The following is a 26,125-nucleotide window of genomic DNA, read 5'->3' as shown; positions in this document are numbered from 1 at the left end:
TATAGTCTAGTCTATAGTCTAGTCTATAGTCTAGTCTATAGTCTAGTCTATAGTCTAGTCTATAGTCTAGTCTATAGTCTAGTCTATAGTCTAGTCTATAGACTACTCCATAGTCTAGTCTATAGACAACTCTATAGTCTACTCTATAGTCTAGTCTATAGTCTAGTCTAGTTCATAATCTAGTCTAAAGTCTAGCCTATAGTCTAGCCTATAGTCAAGCGTATAGTCTAATCTATAGTATTGTCTATAGTCTAGTCAATAGTCTAGTCTATAGTATAGTCTATAGTCTAGTCTATAGTATAGTCTATACCCTAGTCTAGCTTATAGTGTCTAGTCTATAGTCTTTTCTATGGTTAAGTCTGTACTTGAGTCCAAGTAATCTACTGTTAATTCAAGGAATTTGTTATTTATATTAAGAACTTGCAATTGTTTAAGTTCCAACTAATATCGTTTTTAAAATCACGTAAATTAAAGTGTAAAAATCCTTGATCTTTGTATTTGACTCAAAATTAATTAATCCACTTTCAACTTTTCTTTTCAGCATTTCAAGAAATCTCAACCATCGATCACCTGAATTTTTTTGAAGGATTTTACTAAGGAAATTAAAGATCAATGTAAGTGGCTAATGTCTTTTAATGTGTCTTTGTTAAACATAAGTTAAATTCTCTATTGTTTTAATTGACAAATCTTAAGCAAATTAATCTCCTAAAAAAGACAGACAATTGAAACTAATCCAACTAATATTCTCGATCACCTGTGTCTAGAACAAAACGATCGTGATTTGATATTTGCAAAATCATCCGAAACATGTTTTATTTCTTAACTCTTGATTAATGGGGGTAATTTATAATTCCAACACGGTCATTGTACTTTAAATTTAAACATTATGTATTTGTTATAGGTTTTCTTTCATCTCTTTATTCACAAGAAACATCCTTGACATTTAAATGTTTTATTCTGCCAGTGAAAAATTGTCCTCTCATCAATATCCTGGTTTATTGTTTATACATTGATAATATAGGATCAACAAATAAATTCTAATACAATTGTCTTTGATAACTATTGTTTGACACTTTGAAGCATAAAACTACTGATTACACACACACGTATTCTGACCAGCCCAACAGTTCAAGAAACTATTAAAGTATTGTTGTAGAAATATCAATACCAGCAGTAGATATTAAAAAACATGTGTAATGGTCTGCCTTTAGGCTTATGTGTGTAACCCTCCTCTTTTCGTTGCAATCTTAGGAAATACCCGGTAGTTTAAAAGATAACGTTGGCTTGAATGTTATGTTATCGATAACTATCTTCTCGAAATTCATTAAAGTTTGAAACTAATGATCTTCAAGCATAATACAAAATTTGTTAACAACTAAAGCTAAATATGAATTTGAAAAATTCGCTTTTAAACTCCCTTGAACTGAAGACTTTAGTCTTTAATAAATAGAAATTTATTAGAAATTTTGCACACTTTGTTAGAACTTTTATTTAGCAACAAATATTTTTAGAAAGCATACAGAAAAAATGCAACTCAATATTTTAACAAGTGTTAACATTTTTTATACCTAAATAAAATAAATTTATAAAATATATGTATGTCCTAAATAAAAACTGTTGTATATTTGTTTGACCTACAAATATTTATATTATCTTAGAAAATACAAAAAAAAAAAAAAAAAAAATTCTTAAAAATACCGGGAGCATACAAAAAAGTAAAATAACTCTATCTACTCTAGACTGTGGTGTAGATTATACTATAGATAATGAGATAGAAAATTCGTAGAACTTTAGTTCAGTGTACAGACAGGACAATGGACTATAGACTACTCCATTTTCAGGTCTAAGTGTATACCATAGTTTGGAACATAGAATTTATTTGATAGTTTATTTGATTAGTCAATAGTCTAGTCTATAGTTAAGTCTATAGTCCAGTCTATATTCTAGTCTATTGTCTAGTTTATAGTCTATAGTTTTGTCTATAATATATTCTGTCTGGTTTATAGTATAGTCTCTAGGCTTATCTAGACTGAAGCCCAGTCTATAATATTGTCTATATTTTAGTTTACAGTCTAGTTTATAGTCTAGTCTATAGTCTAGTCTATAGTCTAGTCTATAGTCTAGTCTATAGTCTAGTCTATAGTCTAGTATATAGTCTAGTCTATAGTCTAGTCTATAGTCTAGTATATAGTCTAGTCTATAGTCTAGTCTATAGTCTAGTCTGTAGTCTAGTCTATAGTCTAGTCTATAGTCTAGTCTATAGTCTAGTCTGTAGTCTAGTCTATAGTCTAGTCTATAGTCTAGTCTATAGTCTAGTCTGTAGTCTAGTCTATAGTCTAGTCTATAGTCTAGTCTATAGTCTAGTCTGTAGTCTAGTCTATAGTCTAGTCTATAGTCTAGTCTATAGTCTAGTCTATAGTCTAGTCTATAGTCTAGTCTATAGTCTAGTCTATAGTCTAGTCTATAGTCTAGTCTATAGTCTAGTCTATAGTCTAGTCTATAGTCTAGTCTATAGTCTAGTCTATAGTCTAGTCTATAGTCTAGTCTATAGTCTAGTCTATAGTCTAGTCTATAGTCTAGTCTATAGTCTAGTCTATAGTCTAGTCTATAGTATAGTCTATAGTCTAGTCTATAGTCTAGTCTATAGTCTAGTTTACAGTCTAGTCTGTAAAATATGATCTGAAGATTATCTTTATTTATATTCATAAAAAAAGAAAAAAATTCTTAAAATTAATTTTTCCTTTAATTGTTTTTTTTAATAAAAGGGTGGCAAAGATGGATGATTACTTTTGTACTAAACAGACTATTAACAGTACAAAAATATAGACAGACAAACAGGCAGGCAATTGTATAAGCAATTGTATTCGTTAGTTTTTTTCTTTAAATTAAAAAACCTTTCATTTTAATCATTAATTTCGATACGAAAAATTTCGTTACCAATTTAACACGTGAGAGTTTTATTGACAATGTTCGTTTATTTATTTGGGAACAACGAAATAATTTCTTTTCTGTTAAAAACAAAACAAAAAAAAAAAAAACACTTGAGATGACATCAGTTTTTTTCACTCAGAAAATAAAAGACTATAAAAACATATTTATTTGTTTAATAAAAAGATAAAAATTAAATAAGTTAAAGTATTGTTATTAAAAGTAAAATACAAAGAAAAAATGATGTCAAATAAATTGTAATTTAACATCAACAACTTATCCCGGGATGATAATACAAATAAATTCAAACTGATTAATTACATTTCCACTCATTAATTATTATTTTCTTCTTTTTCTTTCAAAATTTTTAACATTTGTATAAATTTACTTTTCGTTTAAATAATGTTACCAAAAAAGCACGTTAACAAGTAAAAGCAAATAAGTTAATAAATATGTGGTATAAATTGGTTCCCAAAAACTATTTAAACTTAATTGTTTCGAATTGCTTTAAAGAAATATTTTGAAGCCATGAGAGTGAAAAAAACCTGTTGCTCATTAGACAAACGAAATTGATCGTTTTTGTCTCTACTACATACTTTTTCCACTTCTTTTCGTTTTTTCTATTTATAATTCAAAATATAAGTTTTTTTTTTAAATATCAAAAAATAACTATTATATAAAAGAAAGTTGTTTATTTATTTTTGTTTTCTTTTCAATCGAAGAAAAAACTGAATCATTAAGACCAAATTAAACAAATTTGTACGTCATACACTAATTGAATGCAATATGTGGTGGATTAAGAAAAATATTATAAAAATGTTTTTTTTTTATTTTCTTTAAACTATAATAAAGTCCAGACTATAGACTATGATATAGTCTATAGTCTAGTCTAGTCCATAGTCTAGTCCATAGTCTAGTCTATAGTCTAGTCTATAGTCTAGTCTATAGTCTAGTCTATAGTCTAGTCTATAGTCTAGTCTATAGTCTAGTCTAAGTCTAGTCTATAGTCTAGTCTATAGTCTAGTCTATAGTCTAGTCTATAGTCTAGTCTATAGTCTAGTCTAAAGTCTAGTCTATAGTCTAGTCTAGTCTAAAGTCTAGTCTATAGTCTAGTCTATAGTCCAGTCTATAGTCTAGTCTATAGTCTAGTCTATAGTCAGGTCAATATTCTAGTTTATGGCCTAGTCTAGTCCATACTAGTCTGAAGTCTAGCCTATAGTTTAGTGTATAGTCTAAAATATAGTGTAGTGTATAGTCGAGTCTATGGTCAGTCATAACCTAGTCTATATACCCCAGTCTATTGTCTAGTCTATAGTCGAGTCTATCCTAGAATATAGTCTAGCATATTTTAAAGTATATAGTCTAGTCGTTAGTATATAGACAAGTTCAATCAACTTTTTTTTAAAGGAATGATTAACACCCTTATCTAATGTAATATTCAGACTTTTTGTCTTGTTATCCTGAAAACATCAGTTACAACTTGTGCATAAACCCTTCACACTTCACACGTGTATCTACTATATAGGGTAATTGTTTTTTGTTTGTAATTTTTATACTATTTCGTTTTTTAAACATTAAGTAGTTTAATTTACAATTTTTATGAAAATTAAAATTAATACTTAAAAAACTATCACGACTTGGTAGTAATTTTATTATTTTAATTTTTAGTTTTCAGCCCCAAATAGTGTTTAAAGACAGTTATCGCCGTTTGTTTTATTTATATGTATATTGTATATATATTTTTGTTAGTATTTCTGTTTCGTTTTCATTCCGAAGCGCTTTTTTCTATAGTTTTATGTCTTTTTATCATAAAAAAGCAGCAACAAAAATTGTTAAACAAAAAAGTTCTTTAATTATTCCACGTCCTACATTTAATGAATCTACTGTTTTTTTCTCTATTTTATGGATACGAAAAAGCGTAACACCTTTTGAAATGTTGTTGCTACTAAAAGCGCACAGTGTTACATGATCTGTTGAAAAGTTGTCTCTAGGATAAGCAACTTTAATTAACTTGAGATCTAGCAACTTTTCTATGGAACAGTTTATTTGAATTTGAACAAATTTAAAGATATTGTGTTTTCTAAAGAAAAGTTGTCTAGAAACGATGAAATGTTTCTAAAGAAAAGTTATCGTGAAACCAAGCAACTCTCTAAAGAAAAGTTGTCTAGAAACTATGAAATTTTTGTAAAGAAAAGTTGTCGTGAAACCAAGCAACTTTAAAAAAAGTATGTTGAAATGTTGTTGCTACTAAGGACACAGTGTTACATGATCTGCTGAAAGCTTGTCTCTAGGCTGAGCAACTTGAATTGAAAGCAACTTTCTATACAATGTTGTTGTGAAACTAAGCAACATTTCAAAACAGTGTCTTAAAATTATGCAAATTTCCTACAGAGAAAAGTTATTGAAATAAAGTAACTTTTTTATATTATGTTGTCTAGAAACCAGGCAACTTCTCTACAAAAAAAGTTGTTATGAAACCAAGCAACTTTACAACAGAAGACAAAAATTTGTCTTTGAAACTTTTCTGTAGAAATTTGATTTGCCACCAAGCAACTTTTCTATATACAATTTGTATTGAAATCGTTACACTGTTCATTTTATTAAATAATGTTTGCAGTCAGGTTGATGAAAAATAAAAACTCAAAATAATTTCAAAATTTTTAATTCAAAAGAAAGTCATGAATAAAAGTACATAACTCTCAAGTAGTACAACAATAGTTGGTTGTTGGTATCTTCAAATGAATAACTATTATTTTACATATAAAAACAATTGTTCGAAAAAATGCTTGACAAAAATGTAGAACATTTCAACTATTTTTATTATAGTTTCTTCTTGAAACCTATGTTGGCGGTATATAATTTGTATGTATCTCAAGTACTCACTTGGAAAATAAAAAAGGGTGACGATAAAATTGCTGATACTAGTTGTGAATATCGGTTAAATTCAAATTTATAATTTCAACTTGAGTTCATTGTATATAATTTAATTCTTTTAATTTCATTAAACATTAAATGTTGTTGTTTGAATCAAAAAAAAATTGAATTCACGTTTATTTTTTTGTTTGAGTTCAAGTAGTGAAATATCTTGTTATTCTTTATAATAAATATATATAGAAAATAGTAATGACTAATCAAAGTTTTTATACCTTCTTTTTCTTTTTGTTATTGTTGTTTGTCTGTATAAATAATTACCGCAGGCTCTATTCTTAGAGGGCGGAGAGAGTAAGCGTGTGACCAATAGAGAGAGAGAACCCCCCTTGAGTCCGATATTATTCTTAATTTATGCAAATGACTTGTCATTGTGTGTGTGTGTTTGAATATTATTTAGTTTGTTAAAATATCCGTCCTCTGGTCAAAAGAGTTCATTGTTTGATTAAGTTTTTGTCAAGTATCAATACTAAAGAACCTAACGCTTTTTTGTTTAATTTTTTGTGTATTTTACTGATTTCATGATATAACCATAAATTTTGGGTATTGAAACACTATGGGAAGTAAACAAATTTAAGGCTGAAACAAATATTATTTTTTTTTAAAGAAAAGTTACCAGGTTATTTTTAGGTAAGAAATGAGCTCGTTTAGTTGTAGAATTTTTTATAGAACAATTTCTCAGACTTGGCCACATTTTCTATATTATAGTTGCTAGGACTTGAGTCAACTTTTCTGTAGAATGATTGTTTGAAATTTCGGAAATTTTTCTATGGAAAAAGTTGTTCGAACTTTCGGTCCAGACAAAACTTTTCTATAGAAAAGTTGCTCGGTCTAGACAAGACTTTTCTATAGAAAAGTTGCTCGGTCTAGACAAGACTTTTCTATAGAAAAGTTGCTCGGTCAAGACAAGACTTTTCTATAGAAAAGTAGCTCGGTCTAGACAAGACTTTTCTATAGAAAAGTTGCTCGGTCTAGACAAGACTTTTCTATAGAAAAGTTGCTCGGTCTAGACAAGACTTTTCTATAGAAAAGTTGCTCGGTCTAGACAAGACTTTTCTATAGAAAAGTTGCTCGGTCTAGACAAGACTTTTCTATAATAAAGTTGCTCGGTCTAGACAAGACTTTTCTAAAGAAAAGTTGCTCGGTCTAGGCAAGACAATTCTACAGAAAAGTGGCTTAGTCTAGACTAGATATTTCTAAAGAGAACTTACTCAGTTTAAAGACGACTTAATTTATAAAAAATATTCTATAGAAAATTGCTCAGTTTATAATAGACTCGTACGGGTTTCAGTCTTTCTATAGAAAGTTAGTTTTTAGTTAGTTTTTCCTTTAGTAAAGTTGTCTTGATAAAAGCCCTTTCTTATATAGAAAAATAACTTATTCTTAAAGCAACATTTCCTTGGAAAATCAGCCATATAATTATTATAAAGCTAGTGTATTTAAACTTCGTTGCAATCATTAATAATATTTTAAATAATTGTTGTTTTTTAACCATATTTGTTTTTTTTTTTTTGTTATAGAACCAGCACGCACATGCATATTCTTACAAAAGTTTTTACAGAAAAAAAAATAAAAACAAAAAACCAGTAACACTTAATTATTTAATTTCTGAAAAAATAAATACTTTAAAAAATATACAACAAAATTCACATAAATACATACAGCACGACAGACAGACACATTTATGTACAAAAACATACGTACAAAAAAAAAAACAAACTAAAAAGAAAAGAAAGAATTCATTGACCTTAAAGCATTCTAGCCAAGTCAGGAAAAAGAGGAGTATTTGTGAAGACATACTTACGAACTAAACAACGGACAGATAGACAGACAGACAGACAGTGCAAGGGACAGACAATAAACAAAAATCAAGTCGAATTTTAAAGAAAAAAATTAAAAAACCAATCAGACCTATTGGTGGTAGTAAAGTGAGGCGGTGTTGGTGGTGGTTAACGCACCTTGCTTTAGTTATTCTTACTATTTTGGAATGTCTTTTTGGTTTGTTAAAGCAACAAGTGAATTTTTTGATTGAATTTATAGCAATATGGATATTTAATATCAAAACAGTGGTTCCCAAAAGTTTTCCATTTAGTTCGGCTTAATATTCTTTAATTTTAATAAGATTTTTATAATATTTTTTTTTTGGTCATTTGAGAACCTCTGGTGATGTTTTTGGGAATATTGCCTAAAACGTTAACAAAACAAATTGAATTTTAAATGTGAACTTAGTCTTTGTTTTAACATTTTGTTTATGATTTTTTGTTAATATTTATCTAGTTAGTTGTCGATTGACTAACATGCTCTTTGAACAACAATACAACAATAACTGTAGCAACAGCAACACAAATTTGAGCAACAGGCAGCAACTTGTCATAAACCATTTTCTGTATTACCATGCTGTTCCTAATTAAAATAAGTCTAGTTAGTCTCTGTTTAGAAAAACTGGAGTAATTCTCAAGCGTTTAAAGCCATAAAATGGGGTTTCTGTTTACAACTAGAACTAACGGGCTAACATTTAATATTTGAGTCTATTTTGGCCTTTAGCTTCTCAATTTTTATTGTTTTTAACTTCAGTAGATTTATTTTAGGGGATTTTCATAGATGGCCAACATATGCACACACACAAACACTTATATAGTATGGAGCAAAACAAAATTAAGTTATGAAAATAACTCACTAAAAGCCAATCTTCAATTAAAGAAAAAATCTCTGTAAAAATAAAACCCATTTGTTTAAAGTAATAAACCTAACAAAAGTTTCTAAATCTGTGCTTAATAACTGCCAGTTCTAAAAGGTCAAAGGTCAACTAAATCAGTCTTTAACATTATTAAAGGCAATTTGCTTTAAAAACCTAAAAATTTCTTTTCATTAGACAAATTTTTAAATAAAAATGTTTAAACCTGTTACAACCTTCAAAATTATTCCAATATCCATAAGTTTCTTTAGTTTTACACCACACTGTTTACTCTAACTCAGCTCGCGCTTACGCATATCCCATACACATACAAACATTGACCTTTTACGTTGAATGAAAAAAAACACAAAAAAACATTTAGAAAGAAATTGATGCCAAAAGGCATTTTTATTTTAATTTAAATTTTATTTTAAACAACAAAATAAAACCTGAAATCAAAGTTAATTTATTATTCACACTAAATAAAAATTTTACAAAAATTTTATTTTTTAATATATTTGTTTTTTTCTTTTTTTTTTTTTTTTTGAAAAGTATTCCCAATGGAATATTTGTTAGTAAATACATCGTAATGATGATGAGAATGTGTGCGTTTCGGTAAATAATATTTATGAGCCGTTTTCAATAAATACATCTGTGTTTCGTTTTTTTTTTTTTTTTTGACAATTATTTTAACAACAATAAGACACGGGTTAATAACCAGATCTTTTTTAATATAAAACATTTATTATTTCATTTAAGTAGGATGTTTTAATAATAATTCATGCCTCATTATGTTTTCATCAAAAGTAAAATTGTGTTTAAACACAAGTTAAATGCTAAATATTTTTAAATTATCAAACAAAAGGAAAAGAACACAGACCGAGCAACTTCTCAGTTCAAGGAACTTCTCTATAAAATTAAACCGCTATGAACAGTGCAGGTAATTATAACTGAAATAGTACTAAACTAGAACTAGAGCTAAACTAGAGCTAAAACTGAACTACAACTGAACTACAACTGAACTGGAGCCGAACTAGACCTGAACTAGAACTGAACTAGAACTGAACTAAAACTGAACTAAAATTGAACTAAAACTGAACTTGAACTGAACTAGAACTGAACTAGAACTGAACTAGAACTGAACTAGAACTGAACTAGAACTGAACTAGAACTGAACTAAAACTGAACTAGAACTGAACTAGAACTGAACTAGAACTGAACTAGAACTGAACTAGAACTGAACTAGAACTGAACTAGAATTGAACTAGAACTGAACTAAAACTGAACTAGAATTGAACTAGAACTTAAATAGAACTGAATTAGAATTAAACTAGAACCGACTTAGAACTGAACTAAAAGTAGAACTAAGTTGTATGTATTCAGAGCAACATTTCTATAGAAAAGTTGTCTATATATAGAGCAACCTTTCTGTAGCAAGTGGTCTGTATATAGAGCAACTTTTTATAGAAAAGTTGTCTGTATATAGCGCAACTTTTCTATAAAAAAGTTGTCTATATATATATATAACATATTTTCTATAGAGCAATATTTCTATAGAAAAATTGTCTACTTTTCTAGAAAAGTTGTGTATAAATACAACAATTTTTCTATAAGAAAATTAAGAAAACTCTGCGCAATTAAGATATCTAATCAAAACGTTTCTTTTAACGCTTCCGCTAACGGTTTGTTGTTCAAAAAAACAACCCTGTATTCCTGTATTTATACTATTGTGAATGTTATGTTTTTGTTATTGTGATTAGTATTTCATGTCCATACGTTTCTTTTATAACAATAACCAGGTTTGAATGAAATAACAACGACAAATAAATAAGTAAAATACCAATAAGAAGTTATAGTCAACTAACAATAGATGGCGCCATGGCAAATATTTCAAATTGTAATACAAACCAATTGGATTTTAATAAATTAGACCAGTTAAATTTTATGTAACGTTTGTAGAAAGCTTTTTTAGTGCAAAGTGGATTTTAATTTAAATGCTTTGAAAAGATTTATTTAACATTTTAAATTTATGACAATCATTTCTAATATTTAAAAAAAATATATAAGAAATTAATGTTAGAATTCTGTAGCATTTAAAATAGGCTTGGAGTGACTAAGAGCAAAGTGCACAATTAACACTAGAGTAAATTACTGTAATAAAAAATCCTTTCCTGATACAATCTTCATTTTAGTTAACTTAGTTATTATATTTAGCTGTTTTTAACGTTTGTTTCCTTATAAAAAAAATCCCTTAGACATTAAATTATTATACTACTTACCGAACGTTTTTTGTTTCAAATAATATTTCCATAAATAAACAATGACAACAAATACTTGTATGTTTCCGCTTTTTAAAACAAGCAAATCCTTTAATATCTGGCGACAACTACACAGATGAAGCAAATAGAAAAAAAACGCCACAGGAACCGAACAACACGATTTATAATTTGCATAATAATTCAAATAAAAACAATCGGGGAAAAAATTGTAAAATGGCGCGTAAAATAAATCTCTTTTGTTGTGACAACAACAATAAAAAGTCAACTAAAATGCGTGCTCGAATGCATTTTTCTGTTTTGCACGAGTGCAAATGCATTTCAACACAATAAAGTATTAATAAATTTATGGGCAGAAAATTAAACAAATATTTAAGTTTTCCAAACAAAAAACTTCATATTTGTTTTAAAGAGGGAATGCAAAAAGATTTAGCCAATAGAATTCTTAGCCCCTACCAACTCTGATTTAGCCTAATATAATAGATTTTTGGAAGGAAATAAAAGTGATCACAGTGTTTCATCCTTTTGGCTGTAGCTCCTCTAGTTTAGACAGAAAATGGACTTTTATGTTTTCACTCAAAAAATCGATTTTTGTAGGAAATAAAAGTGATCACAGATTTTCATCCTTTTGGCTGTATCTCTTCTAGTTTAGCGAGAAAGTGGACTTTTATGTTTTCACTCAAAAAACCGATTTCTGGTAGGAAATAAGAGTGATTACAGATTTTCATCCTTTTGGCTGTATTTCTTCTAATTTAGCCAGAAAATGGACTTTTATGTTTTCACTCAAAAAAAAAAACGATTTTTGGTAGGAAATAAGAGTGATCACAGATTTTCATCCTTTTGGCTGTAGCTCATCTAGTTTAGCCAGAAAATGGATTTATATGTTTTCACTAAAAAATCGTTTTTTGGTAAGAAATAAAAGTGATCACAGATTTTCATCCTTTTGGCTGTATCTCTTCTAGTTTAGCCAGAAAATGGACTTTTATGTTAATAAAAGTGATCACAGATTTTCATCCTTTTGGCTGTAGCTCCTCTGGTATAGCCAGAAAATGGACTTTTATGTTTTCACAAAAAAAAAAAAAAATCGACTTTCGTAAGAAATAAAAATGATCACAGATTTTCATCCTTTTGGCTGTATCTCTTCTAGTTTAGCCAGAAAATGGACTTTTATGTTTTCATTAAAAAAATCGATTTTTGGTAGGAACTAAAAGTGATCACAGATTTTCATCCTTTTGGCTGTAGCTTCTCTGGTTTAGCCAGAAAATGGAAAATCGATTTTCGGTAAGAAATAAAAGTGATCACAGATTTTCATCCTTTTGGCTGTAGCTACTCTGGTTTAGCCAGAAAACTGACTTTTATGTTTTCAATCAAAAAATCGATTTTTGGTAGGAAGTAAGAGTGATCACAGATTTTCATCATTTTGGCTGTAGCTCCTCTGGTTTAGCCGGAAAATGGACTTTTATGTTTTCACTAAAAAAATTCGATTTTTTGAAGGAAATAAAAATGATCACAGATTTTCATCCTTTTGGCTGTAGCTCCTTTGGTTTAGCCAGAAAATGGACTTTTATATTTTCACTAAAAAAATCGATTTTTGGTAGGAAATAAAAGTGATCGCATATTTTCATCCTTTTGGCTGTATCTCTTCTAGTTTAGCCAGAAAATGGACTTTTATGTTTTCACTAAAAAAATCGATTTTTGGTAGGAAATAAAAGTGATCACAGATTTTCATCCTTTTGGCTGTATCTCTTCTAGTTTAGCCAGAAAATAGACTTTTATGTTTTCACTCAAAAAATCGATTTTTGGAAGGAAATAAATGTGATCACATATTTTCATCCTTTTGGCTAAATATCGATTTTTGGTGGGAAGTAAAAGTGATCACAGATTTTCATCCTTTTGGCTGTATCTCTTCTAGTTTAGCCAGAAAATGGACTTTTATGTTTTCACTTAAAAAATCGATTTTTGGTAGAAAATAAGAGTGATCACAGATTTTCATCCTTTTGGCTGTAGCTCCTCTGGTTTAGCCAGAAAATGGACTTTTATGTTTTCAATCAAAAAATCGATTTTTGGTAGGAAATAAGAGTGATCACAGATTTTCATCCTTTTGGCTGTAGCTCCTCTGGTTTAGCCAGAAAATGGAGTTTTATATTTTCACTTTTATGTTTTCAATCAAAAAATCGATTTTTGGTAGGAAATAAGAGTGATCACAGATTTTCATCCTTTTGGCTGTAGCTCCTCTGGTTTAGCCAGAAAATGGAGTTTTATATTTTCACTTTTATGTTTTCAATCAAAAAATCGATTTTTGGTAGGAAATAAGAGTGATCACAGATTTTCATCCTTTTGGCTGTATCTCTTCTAGTTTAGCCAGAAAATGGACTTTTATGTTTTCACTCAAAAAATCGATTTTTGGTAGGAAATCAGAGTGATCACAGAATTTCATTCTTTTGGCTGTAGCTCCTCTGGTTTAGCCAGAAAATGGAGTTTTATATTTTCACTTTTATGTTTTCAATCAAAAAATCGATTTTTGGTAGGAAATAAGAGTGATCACAGATTTTCATCCTTTTGGCTGTAGCTCCTCTGGTTTAGCCAGAAAATGGAGTTTTATATTTTCACTTTTATGTTTTCAATCAAAAAATCGATTTTTGGTAGGAAATAAGAGTGATCACAGATTTTCATCCTTTTGGCTGTATCTCTTCTAGTTTAGCCAGAAAATGGACTTTTATGTTTTCACTCAAAAAATCGATTTTTGGTAGGAAATCAGAGTGATCACAGAATTTCATTCTTTTGGCTGTAGCTCCTCTGGTTTAGCCAGAAAATGGACTTTTATGTTTTCAATCAAAAAATCGATTTTTGGTAGGAAATAAGAGGGATCATAGATTTTCATCCTTTTGGCTGTAGCTCCTCTGGTTTAGCCAGAAAATGGAGTTTTATATTTTCACTTTTATGTTTTCAATCAAAAAATCGATTTTTGGTAGGAAGTAAGAGTAATCACAGATTTTCATCATTTTGGCTGTAGCTCCTCTGGTTTAGCCGGAAAATGGACTTTTATGTTTTCACTAAAAAAATTCGATTTTTTGAAGGAAATAAAAATGATCACAGATTTTCATCCTTTTGGCTGTAGCTCCTTTGGTTTAGCCAGAAAATGGACTTTTATATTTTCACTAAAAAATTGGATTTTGGTAGGAAATAAAAGTGATCGCATATTTTCATCCTTTTGGCTGTATCTCTTCTAGTTTAGCCAGAAAATGGACTTTTATGTTTTCACTCAAAAAATCGATTTTTGGTAGGAAATCAGAGTGATCACAGAATTTCATTCTTTTGGCTGTAGCTCCTCTGGTTTAGCCAGAAAATGGACTTTTATGTTTTCAATCAAAAAATCGATTTTTGGTAGGAAATAAGAGGGATCATAGATTTTCATCCTTTTGGCTGTAGCTCCTCTGGTTTAGCCAGAAAATGGAGTTTTATATTTTCACTTTTATGTTTTCAATCAAAAAATCGATTTTTGGTAGGAAATAAGAGTGATCACAGATTTTCATCCTTTTGGCTGTAGCTCCTCTGGTTTAGCCAGAAAATGGAGTTTTATATTTTCACTTTTATGTTTTCAATCAAAAAATCGATTTTTGGTAGGAAATAAGAGTGATCACAGATTTTCATCCTTTTGGCTGTATCTCTTCTAGTTTAGCCAGAAAATGGACTTTTATGTTTTCACTCAAAAAATCGATTTTTGGTAGGAAATCAGAGTGATCACAGAATTTCATTCTTTTGGCTGTAGCTCCTCTGGTTTAGCCAGAAAATGGACTTTTATATTTTCAATCAAAAAATCGATTTTTGGTAGGAAATAAGAGGGATCATAGATTTTCATCGTTTTGGCTGTAGCTCCTCTGGTTTAGCCAGAAAATGGACTTTTATATTTTCACTAAAAAAATCGATTTTTGGTAGGAAATAAAAGTGATCACAGATTTTCATCCTTTTGGCTGTAGCTCCTCTGGTATAGCCAGAAAATTGACTTTTATATTTTCACTCAAAAAATCGATTTTTGGTAGGAAATAAAAGTGATCACAGAATTTCATCCTTTTTACTGTATCTCTTCTAGTTTAGCCAGAAAATGGACTTTTATGTTTTCAATCAAAAAATCGAGTATTGGTAGGAAATAAGAGTGATCACAGATTTTCATCCTTTTGGCTGTAGCTCCTTTGGTTTAGCCAGAAAATGGAGTTTTATATTTTCACTTTTATGTTTTCAATCAAAAAATCGATTTTCGGTAGGAAATAAAAGTGATCACAGATTTTCATCCTTTTGGCTGTATCTCTTCTAGTTAAGCCAGAAAATGGACTTTTATGTTTTCACTCAAAAAATCGATTTTTGGTGGAAAATAAAAGTGATCACAGATTTTCATCCTTTTGGCTGTATTGATTTTCGGTAAGAAATAAGAGTGATCACAGATTTTCATCCTTTTGGCTGTATCTCTTCTAGTTTAGCCAGAAATGGACCTTTATGTTTTCACTAAAAAAAATCGATTTTCGGTAAGAAATAAAAGTGATCACAGATTTTCATTCTTTTGACTGTAGCTCCTATGGTTTAGCCAAAAAATGGACTTTTATGTTTTCACTAAAAAAATCGATTTTCGGTAAGAAATAAAAGTGATCACAGATTTTCATCCTTTTGGCTGTAGCTCCTTTGGTTTAGCCAAAAAATGGACTTTTATATTTTCACTAAAAAAATCGATTTTTGGTAGGAAATAAAAGTGATCACAGATTTTCATACTTTTGGCTGTATCTCTTCTAGTTTAGCCAGAAAATGGACTTTTATGTTTTCAATCAAAAAATCGATTTTTGGTAGGAAATAAGAGTGATCACAGTGATCATCCTTTTGGCTGTAGCTCCTCTGGTTTAGCCAGAAAATGGAGTTTTATGTTTTCACTAAAAAAATCGATTTTCGGTAAGAAATAAAAGTGATCACAGATTTTCATCCTTTTGGCTGTAGTTCCTCTGGCTTAGCCAGAATATGGACTTTCATGTTTTCACTCAAAAAATCGATTTTTGGTAGGAAATAAAAGTGATCACAGATTTTCATCCTTTTGGCTGTATCTCTTCTAGTTTAGCCAGAAAATGGACTTTTATGTTTTCACTCAAAACATCGATTTTTGGAAGGAAATAAATGTGATCACATATTTTCATCCTTTTGGCTAAATATCGATTTTTGGTGGGAAATAAAAGTGATCACAGATTTTCATCCTTTTGGCTGTATCTCTTCTAGTTTAGCCAGAAAATGGACTTTTATGTTTTCACTCAAAAAATCGATTTTTGGTAGGAAATAAGAGAAATCACAGATTTTCATCCTTCTGGCTGTAGCTCCTCTGGTTTAGCCAGAAAATGGACTTTTATGTTTTCAATCAAAAAATCGATTTTTGGTAGGAAATAAGAGTGATCTCAGATTTTCATCCTTTTGGCTGTAGCTCCTCTGGTTTAGCCAGAAAATGGAGTTTTATATTTTCACTCAAAAAATCGATTTTTGGAAGGAAATAAAAGTGATCACATATTTCCATCCTTTTGGCTGTAGCTCCTCTGGTTTAGCCAGAAAATTGACTTTTATCTTTTCACTAAAAAAATTCGATTTTTTGAAGGAAATAAAAGTGATCACAGATTTTCATCCTTTTGGCTGTAGCTCCTTTGGTTTAGCCAGAAAATGGACTTTTATATTTTCACCAAAAAATCAATTTTTGGTAGGAAACAAAAGTGAATTTACTCAAAAAATCGATTTTTGGTGGAAAATAAAAGTGATCACAGATTTTCATCCTTTTGGCTGTATCTCTTCTAGTTTAGCCAGAAAATTGACTTTTATGTTTTCAATCAAAAAATCGATTTTTGGTAGGAAATAAGAGTGATCACAGATTTTCATCCTTTTGGCTGTAGCTCCTCTGGTTTAGCCAGAAAATGGACTTTTATGCTTTCACTAAAAAAATCGATTTTTTGAAGGAAATAAAAGTGATCACAGATTTTCGTCCTTTTGGCTGTAGCTCCTCTGGTTTAGCCAGAAAATGGAGTTTTATATTTTCAATTAAAAAAATCGATTTTTGGAAGGAAAAAAAAGTGATCACAGATTTTCATCCTTTTGGCTGTAGTTCCTCTGGTTTAGCCAGAAAATGGACTTTTATGTTTTCACTAAAAAAAATCGATTTATTGAAGGAAATAAAAGTGATCACAGATTTTCATCCTTTTGGCTGTAGCTCCTCTGGTTTAGCCAGAAAATGGAGTTTTATATTTTCACTTAAAAAATCGAGTTTTGGAAGGAAAAAAAGTGATCACAGATTTTTATCCTTTTGGCTGTAGCTCCTCTGGTTTAGCCAGAAAATGGACTTTTATGTTTTCACTAAAAAAAATCGATTTTTGGTAGGAAATAAAAGTGATCACAGATTTTCATCCTTTTGGCTGTTTTTCTTCTAGTTTAGCCAGAAAATGGACTTTTATGTTTTCACTAAAAAAATCGATTTTTGGAAGTAAATAAAGGTGATCACATATTTTCATCCTTTTGGCTAAATATCGATTTTTGGTAGGAAATTAAAGTAATCACAGATTTTCATCCTTTTGGCTATATCTCTTCTAGTTAAGCCAGAAAATTGACTTTTATGTTTTCACTCAAAATCTCGATTTTTGGTGGAAAATAAAAGTGATCACAGATTTTCATCCTTTTGGCTGTATCTCTTCTAGTTTAGCCAGAAAATGGACTTTTATGTTTTCAATCAAAAAATCGATTTTTGGTAAGAAATAAAAGTGATCACAGATTTTCATCCTTTTGGCTGTAGCTCCTCTGGTTTAGCCAGAAAATTGACTTTTATGTTTTCAATCAAAAAATCGATTTTTGGTAGGAAATAAGAGTGATCACAGATTTTCATCCTTTTGGCTGTAGCTCCTCTGGTTTAGCCAGAAAATGGACTTTTATGTTTTCACTAAAAAAAATCGATTTTTTGAAGGAAATAAAAGTGATCACAGATTTTCATCCTTTTGGCTGTAGCTCCTCTGGTTTAGCCAGAAAATGGAGTTTTATATTTTCACTCAAAAAATCGATTTTTGGTAGGAAATAAGAGTGATCACAGATTTTCATCCTTTTGGCTGTAGCTCCTCTGGTTTAGCCAGAAAATTGACTTTTATCTTTTCACTAAAAAAAAAAATCGATTCTTTGAAGGAAATAAGAGTGATCACAGATTTTCATCCTTTTGGCTGTAGCTCCTTTGGTTTTGCCAGAAAATGGACTTTTATATTTTCACTAAAAAAATCGATTTTTGGTAGGAAATAAAAGTGATCACAGATTTTCATCCTTTTATCTGTATCTCTTCTAGTTTAGCCAGAAAATGGACTTTTATGTTTTCAATCAAAAAATTGATTTTTGGCAGGAAATAAAAGTGATCACAGATTTTCATCCTTTTGGCTGTATCTCTTCTAGTTTAGCCAGAAAATGGACTTTTATGTTTTCACAAAAAATATCGATTTTCGGTAAGAAATTTTGGTAGGAAATAAAAGTGATCACAGATTTTCATCCTTTTGGCTGTATCTCTTCTAGTTTAGCCAGAAAATGGACTTTTATGTTTTCACCAAAAAAAATCGATTTTTGGAAGGAAATAAAGGTGATCACATATTTTCATCATTTTGGCTAAATATCGATTTTTGGTAGGAAATAAAAGTGATCACAGATTTTCATCCTTTTGGTTGTATCTCTTCTAGTTAAGCCAGAAAATGGACTTTTATGTTTTCACTCAAAAAATCGATTTTTGGTGGAAAATAAAAGTGATTACAGATTTTCATCCTTTTGGCTGTACCTCTTCTAGTTTAGCCAGAAAATGAACTTTTATGTTTTCACTCAAAAAATCGATTTTTGGTGGGAAATAAAAGTGATCACAGAATTTCATCCTTTTGGCTGTATCTCTTCTAGTTTAGCCAAAAAATGAACTTTTATATTTTCACTAAAAAATCGATTTTGGTAGGAAATAAAAGTGATCACGGATTTTCATCCTTTTGGCTGTATCTCTTCTAGTTTAGCCAGAAAATGGACCTTTATGTTTTTACTAAAAAAATCTATTTTCGGTAAGAAATAAAAGTGATCACAGATTTTCATCCTTTTGGCTGTAGGTCCTTTGGTTTAGCCAAAAAATTTACTCTTATGTTTTCACTCAAAAAATCGATTTTTGGTAGGAAATAAAAGTGATCACAGATTTTCATCCTTTTGGCTGTAGCTCCTCTGGTTTAGCAGGAAAATGGACTTTTATGTTTTCAATCAAAAAATCGATTTTTGGTGGAAAATAAAAGTGATCACAGATTTTCATCCTTTTGGCTGTATCTCTTCTAGTTTAGCCAGAAATATTTTTACTAAAAAAATCGATTTTTGGTAGGAAATAAGAGTGATCACAGATTTTCATCCTTTTGGCTATATTTCTTCTAGTTTAACCAGAAAATGAACTATTATATTTTCACTCAAAAAATCAATTTTTGGAAGGAAATAAAAGTGATCACAGATTTTTATCCCTGTGGCCGTATCTTTTCTAATTTAGCCTGAAAATGGACTTTTATGTTTTCACTCAAAACATCGATTTTTGGTAGGAAATAAGAGTGATCACAAATTTTCATCCTTTTGGCTGTAGCTTATCTGATTTAGGCAGAGAATGGACTTTTATATTTTCACTCAAAGGTTAGCAAATTAAAGTGAACACAGTCTTTTCTTAACTGTAGTTTCATTTTCTATTACAATTTTTTTTTATAGAAAAGTTAAAAGTATTTTTTTTTCAACAAATGTCCGTATAAATTAAATGTTTTATTTTAATTTCATTTATTTGTAATTTGAATTATTTGCAAAAATCACGCAAAATGTTTGTCTTCTATCGCTCATACTTTATTGAAAATCCTGCCACAAAAAGACATAATATTCATTTTAAACATTCCTTTGCTATGAAATCAAACCAACAACAATATCGTAAATTTTTCTTTCTTTAACAAGGACATTATTTTTACAATTTATTATTACTTTTTTTTATAAACAATTTTACCTTGCACTTGATAATTGAAAAAACGTTTTTATTTTTTTTGCTCCGTACTGCAAACTAACGACAGCGACAATAACAAGAAAGGAGACCAAAAACAACAAGTATCTGATAAATTCAAAGGCATACAAATTTTTATAAGGTCACGAAGGAAACACTATTGTATATGTAAAAGAAAACGTATACAGTAAAGTTTTTAAAGCCACAAAATGTTTCATGGGGAGAAAGTAATTTGGGAAGACCAGATGGTAATGGTGGAGAACTAATAGGGAGTGAGGTACAGTAATTGTAGCTGAAAAGCAATGTATCACACAAATCACCGGATACTTTTTGGAATAAAGAATGGAAACCACAATTGGTTCTCAAGAGACTAGTAAGGTAACTAGTGAGTTTAGATATGTGTTTGTAAAATCAAACCTGTTCACCTTTAACTTTGTAAACGTATTAACGTTATATGTTTTGTTTTCCTTGGATGTGTATGTTTTGCTTTCTTCATTCTTGTTTTTTGTCTTGGCACTGTTTAACTGTATGTGTTTCTTGCTGCTTAACTTGTAATATTTTCCTTACTTCTCCGATAACAAGGACTTAGTACATGAATAAGTATGATTTTTTTCTTTAGTTGTTTATTTTTTATTCTTATGCATATGACTGGTAAGATATTAAAAAAAAAATTACAAAAAACAAACTCTTAGGCAGAAAGAGAAAGGAATTGATTTTCAATAATAATTTTTTTATCGAAAATATGTTATAAATATAGAGAAGTTTTAGATATGATATTTAAACGATAATGTTCTTTCAAGTGAAAATGTTTATCTATTTGAAGACACGTTTCTTAACTTTTCTATTCCAACGAACGTTTTTAGCAATATGATGTCAGTTTTCATATGAAAGTATTCATCAATATAAAAACAATATTCTAACGACTGTTTTTATCAACTGTTTTAATAAAAACCAGTCTTTATAATGAAGACACTTAAAAAAATGTTTATTAATATGACAAAGGTCTCATGGCAAAAGTTTTCATCAATATGAAGACATTTTTCTAATGAAAATGTTCATTACTATGAAGACGAAATCCTAATGAAACGTTTTATCAATATGAAATCAGTTATCTAACTAATAAGATCTGAACTTTTCCTTCCTAACAAAAGTTTTTATCAATGTAAGGTCAGTTTTCTTATTAAAATGTTCATCAATATCAAGACAGTATTTCATCAAAAAATTTCATCAACTTTTCTAAGAAAAACTATATTTAAAATGAAGAAAATGTTCATCAATATGATGACGGTTTTATCACTAAAGTTGTTATCAATATGAAGACATTTTTCTATTGAAAGTGATCATCAATATGTAGACGGTTTCCTAATGAGTGTTATTCTAAATAAAAAACAATCTTTTCATAAGTATAAAGACGGTCTCCTAACTAAATTTTCTTCAATATGAAGACAGTTTTCTAACAAAAATGTTTATCAATATGAATATAGTTTTTTAATGAAAATTTTCGTAAGTATGAAAACGAATTCCTAACAAAAGTTTTCTTCAATATGAAGGTAGTGTTCTAACGAAAATGTTCATCAATATGACGATTGTTTTCTAGCGAAAATTTTCATCAATATGATGACGGTTTCCTAATAAAAGTTTGCATCAGTAAGAATACGAGTTTCTAAAGATAATAGTCATCATTATGACATTATTATAGCAATCAATTTGAATACAGTTTTAAAATGAAAATGTTCATTATATGAGGAAATCCTTGAAATATGAAAATGTTCATCAATACGAAGAAAACTTTATAATGAAAACATTCTTCAATATGTAGACGATTTTGTAAGTTTTTATCAACATGGAAATAGTTTTAAAACAAACATTTTCATCAATATAAAGAAATCTTAAAAATTAGGTATTTTTTACAAAAATTTTTATTAATATGAAGAAAGTTTTCTAATCAAAGTTTTCATTAATTTAAAGATATTTTTCTAACAAAAAATTTTCTTAAATGTTAAGGCTAAGAAAAAAACCTTTAACTTTGAAATTCATTCATTAAATTATTGCTTTCCTTTAAATCTCTTTCTACTGCATGAAGCAGAAAGTGTAGATTTTTAATAATTAACTCACTTACACATACATACTTACATAAACTCATACATATTTAGATTTTCCACAGTGCCAGAAGTTGTTTAGTTTATGTTTAAATGATAATTGAAATAATAAGTAACAAAAACAGCAAGAAAAACATGAAAATTATGATGAACACATACATATTAAAATCTCTGTACTAAGAGTTTTATATGTGCGAAAAAAGAAAAGTAGAAAATAAAATTAAGTTTCGTTTTTGTGCGAAAATATTTTAAACAGAAGCCCGATAGATTAATTAAAATGAAACAGTTTCAAGTCCTGGAAAAAATCGTTTAACACTCTTTGCATTACCAAGAGCTTGTTGAAGCACTAGTGAGAAAATTCAATAATTTATTGATATTGAAAGGATTTGTCTATCATACTACTTAATTAGTTTAAAGTACACCTGTAGCCACAAAAGTAACTAGTGTGAGTCAAAATTGATCCTTTTTAAAACTAACGGGCTCAATCCACATTCACATGATTACAGCAATAAATAGGATTGTTCATGTAATAAAGCAGAATATTTGAGTTAAAGTAAGAAAAACAATGTATAATGAGAGCCAAAGAAAGATTTATTTTAATGAAACAATAAAAAATATTTAAGGAATTTTTGCTATTTTCTTTTCCCAGAAATTTAAGCGCAATTTTTACTAGGTTATATTTGGAAATCGTTTAAGGGAATAATACAAGATAAAAATATATTTTTAGGTCAAAGGTCAGTAGTGTATTTTCAAGCAAGTTTTTTTATATAAACTTGTAGAAAATTAAGCTTTTCGTACGAAAACTTTCAAATTAAAGTTTTCTAAAGAAATCTTTCAATATGAAACTTTTCTAAAGGAAACTTTCAATACGAATCTTTTCTAAAGAAAACTTTCAATATAAAACTTTTCTAAAGAAAACATTCAATATAAAACTTTTCTAAAGAAAATATTCAATATAAAACCTTTCTAAAGAAAACTTTCAATATAAAACTTTTGTAAAGAAAACTTTCAATATGAAACTTTTCTAAAGAAAACTTTCAATATGAAACTTTTCTAAAGAAAACTTTCAATATGAAACTTTTCTAAAGAAAACTTTCAATATGAAACTTTTCTAAAGAAAACTTTCAATATAAAACTTTTCTAAAGAAAACTTTCAATATAAAACTTTTCTAAAGAAAACTTTCAATATGAAACTTTTCTAAAGAAAACTTTCAATATAAAACTTTTCTAAAGAAAACTTTCAATATAAAACTTTTCTAAAGAAAACTTTAAAAAGTAAATTTTTCTAAAGAAAACTTTCAATATAAAACTTTTCTAAAGAAAACTTTCAATATAAAACTTTTCTAAAGAAAACTTTCAATATAAAACTTTTCTAAAGAAAACTTTCAATATGAAACTTTTTAAATAAAACTTTCAATATGAAACTTTTTTAAAGAAAACTTTCAATATGAAACTTTTCTAAAGAAAACTTTTAATAAATTGTTTTTTTAAAGATATGAAAAGTTGTCTTCAATTTGAAAAAAGTTTTCTTCAATTTGTAGACATTTTTGGTATAAAAAGTATTTTTAAATAATATTTTAGTATTTTTATAAATATAGACATTTTAATTTTAGAAGTAATTTATTTATTGTTTAGAATTTTGTTCTTTTATACTCAAATCCCCCAGTGTGTTTCCTTAAATAATGATTAAGGCTACTTTTTATTTATAATTTTTTCTATTAACTCCTGCCAAAAGAAAGAAATCTTTTTAATAAAAAAAAACAAATGTTAAAAAGTAAATGTTTTTATTAGAACATTTTCATAGAATTTTGTTTACATTAAGCATTTTTTTATATAAATGTTTACAAAATGTTATTTAATATAATATAAATACATTTGCTAAAACGTACAGACATCATATGAAGAAATATAATGAAAAATTGTTAAGCAGAGGTTCTTAAATGGAGAAATTCAAATTTCCTAATTTTTTTTATTTTAAGGCTTTAAAAAGAATTTTAAGAAACTGTGTATACAATTTTTCTGCTGTTTACATTTTTTTCTCTAAAGCTCTGGGGTAAATTTGTAATGTTTTTATACTCAGGTTTTTTTATTTAATTTTTACATTACCTCTACATTACTTTATATGTTCTATACCAGCCAGTTAGTTCGTTATACACATTTTCAGTGCGTCTGTCGGTATGTCTAATGGTATAGCACATGTAACTCATTTTTTTGTTCTCTTACTTTCCCTCAAGCTTCTAACTAGAAACCATTACATTAGCTTTACTTTTTTATTTAAATTATTTTTTTTGCCACAAAATTTTTTTCTTTATTAGCAGCCGCTGTTGGTGGGTGGCTAAATCTAGTAAAAAAATATATGTTTATTTTAAAATAAACCTTTAAACAATGTCTGTTTCAATTTAAACTTCATTAAAAATTTAATAATCACCTGCAAAGTTATAACTTTGCACTCGCACCATACCAGCAGTGATTCCTTACACACGGCTGTAATGTAATGTAATAAAATTTTATATTTTGCAGTGGAAGTGAGACATGGCGTATAAGTGTTATTAATTATTTATAAATTAAATTTGTTTAATTATAACACGTGGATATATGTACATACATATTTAACTATAACGGAAAGAAGTAGATTTGTGTAATTAAATTTTTGTTAAAAAATTAATATCTTTTTAATCTGTTTAAGAATATTTACATAACATCAAATAACGAGAAATATATTTTCAATTGCAGGGGGAAATGAAGAAAAAGTTATGCAGACAGACAATTTGTTTTAAATAATTCTAAAAACAAACTTTGATATTTCTTTTAAAATTCTTTTTAAAACTTTTAATTTTATTAGTAATTTTTTATTTAAATAAAATATTTCTTTTCTTACAGCTCCCCCCAATTACTTTGAAATGCAGAATAATTTGCTAAAAACCTTAGAATCGGACATTTATGATAAATCAAATCTCTTAAGGTAAATAATAGTTTTTTAAAGTATTTCCAATATCACCAATTTTCCATACAAAAATGTCTTCAAATTAAAGACAATTTTTATTAGAAAACTGACATCAATCTAAAGACAAAAGAAAATCTGACTTTGAAGTAAAGAGGTAAAGTTTCATATTGAAAGTTTTCTTTAGAAAAGCTTCATATTGAAAGTTTTCTTTGGAAAAGTTTCATATTGAAAGTTTTCTTTAGAAAAGTTTCATATTGAAAGTTTTCTTTAGAAAAGATTTATATAAAAAGTTTTCTTTAGAAAAGTTTTATTTAAAAAGTTTTCTTTAAAAACGTTTCATATTAAAAGTTTTTTTTTAGAAAAGTTTCATATTGAAAGTTTTCTTTAGAAAAGTTTCATATTGAAAGTTTTCTTTAGAAAATTTTCATATTGAAAGTTTTCTTTACAAAAGTTTCATATTGAAAGTTTTCTTTACAAAAGTTACATATTGGAAGTTTTCTTTAGAAAAGTTTCATATTGAAAGTTTTCTTTAAAAAAGTTTCATATTGAAAGTTTTCTTTACAAAAGTTTCATATTGAAAGTTTTCTTTAGAAAAGTTTCATATTGAAAGTTTTCTTTACAAAAGTTTCATATTGAAAGTTTTCTTTAGAAAAGTTTCATATTGAAAGTTTTCTTTAGAAAAGTTTCATATTGAAAGTTTTCTTTAGAAAAGTTTCATATTGAAAGTTTTCTTTAGAAAAGTTTCATATTGAAAGTTTTCTTTAGAAAAGTTTCATATTGAAAGTTTTCTTTAGAAAAGTTTCATATTGAAAGTTTTCTTTAGAAAAGTTTCATATTGAAAGTTTTTTTTAGAAAAGTTTCATATTGAAAGTTTTCTTTAGAAAAGTTTCATATTGAAAGTTTTCTTTAGAAAAGTTTCATATTGAAAGTTTTCTTTAGAAAAGTTTCATATTGAAAGTTTTCTTTAGAAAAGTTTCATATTGAAAGTTTTCTTTATTGAAAGTTTTCTTTAGAAAAGTTTCATATTGAAAGTTTTCTTTAGAAAAGTTTCATATTGAAAGTTTTCTTTAGAAAAGTTTGATATCGAAAGTTTTCTTTAGAAAAGTTTCATATTGAAAGTTTTCTTTAGAAAAGTTTCATATAGAAAGTTTTCTTTAGAAAAGTTTCATATTGAAAGTTTTCTTTAGAAAAGTTTCATATTGAAAGTTTTCTTTAGAAAAGTTTCATATTGAAAGTTTTCTTTAGAAAAGT

At 28.1% G+C, this 26,125-nt stretch overlaps 1 long non-coding RNA gene across 1 annotated transcript in view; it reads left to right on the top strand.

Moving 5' to 3' along the window:
* The window catches only part of LOC124420296, an 86,521-nt gene that overhangs the window by 55,992 nt on the left and 4,404 nt on the right, over positions 1-26,125 (top strand). The window contains exons 3-4 of the long non-coding RNA XR_006941100.1: positions 542-614; positions 24,811-24,892. This is a non-coding gene — a long non-coding RNA (uncharacterized LOC124420296). The remainder of the gene's footprint in view (positions 1-541; positions 615-24,810; positions 24,893-26,125) is intronic.

The sequence above is a fragment of the Lucilia cuprina genome, chromosome 5, assembly GCF_022045245.1.
Source record: "Lucilia cuprina isolate Lc7/37 chromosome 5, ASM2204524v1, whole genome shotgun sequence".
Classification (NCBI taxonomy): domain Eukaryota; kingdom Metazoa; phylum Arthropoda; class Insecta; order Diptera; family Calliphoridae; genus Lucilia; species Lucilia cuprina.
Note: the sequence above shows the minus strand (reverse complement) of the source record. Positions and strands in the feature narration are given on the sequence as shown.